Here is a 622-nt window from a genome sequence, read left to right as displayed (position 1 = left end):
AATAGGTGGCATCACAAGTATGGGAGTAGTTATTTCTTCACTTATCAATTATACATTTGTAATAATAGCATACTAACTGCTTAATTACATGATTACAAAATTAACTAACACAGTACGACCAAAATCTCTGACACTGAAAACAATTTTTCCAGCTGCAACAGGAAACCGTCCCCATTCCTCATTAGGCCACGCCTGTTTTATGTACTGTTTCCTGTTGCAAAGCCTCACAAGGAAGACCAGTGAGTCCACACAAGCAACAGGCAACCGTCCTCATTTTGCCAGTTCCTCATTTGGCCATGCCTGCTCTATATACTGCTCGCAGTTGCAAAGCCTCGCAAGGAAGAGCAGTCAGTCCACACAAGTAACTGGCAACCCTCACTTTTAGTTGCTCTACGGCAGCAGATGAAAATGTGGAAACGCTTCACGAATTTGCGTGTCATCCTTTCGCAGGGGCCATGCTAATCTTCTCTGTATCGATTCCAATTTTTCATATGTGCTGCCTGAGCAAGCACATTGGTCCTTGTGCGACGGCTGCATTATAAGCCCAGGTCGGGAGATCAACCCCGTTGCAGTGGTGCAGACTCAAGTTCTCCCATCCCTAATAGGTGGCATCACAAGTATG

General features: G+C 45.0%; 1 non-coding gene across 1 annotated transcript; it reads right to left on the bottom strand.

Annotated features, from left to right (window-relative positions):
* Positions 1 to 405: 405 nt before the first annotated feature.
* Positions 406 to 512, bottom strand: LOC111648444 (U6 spliceosomal RNA). Its single transcript, XR_002760124.1, has one exon. It is a non-coding gene; the product is annotated as a U6 spliceosomal RNA (small nuclear RNA).
* Positions 513 to 622: the final 110 nt, after the last annotated feature.

Source organism: Seriola lalandi, unplaced genomic scaffold, assembly GCF_002814215.2.
Source record: "Seriola lalandi dorsalis isolate HSWRI2012SDOR001 ecotype SW California unplaced genomic scaffold, Sedor1 jcf7180002039583, whole genome shotgun sequence".
In the NCBI taxonomy this organism is placed as follows: Eukaryota; Metazoa; Chordata; class Actinopteri; order Carangiformes; family Carangidae; genus Seriola; species Seriola lalandi.
The sequence above is the reverse complement of the archived record's forward strand: the minus strand, read 5'-3'. Positions and strand labels throughout refer to the sequence as shown.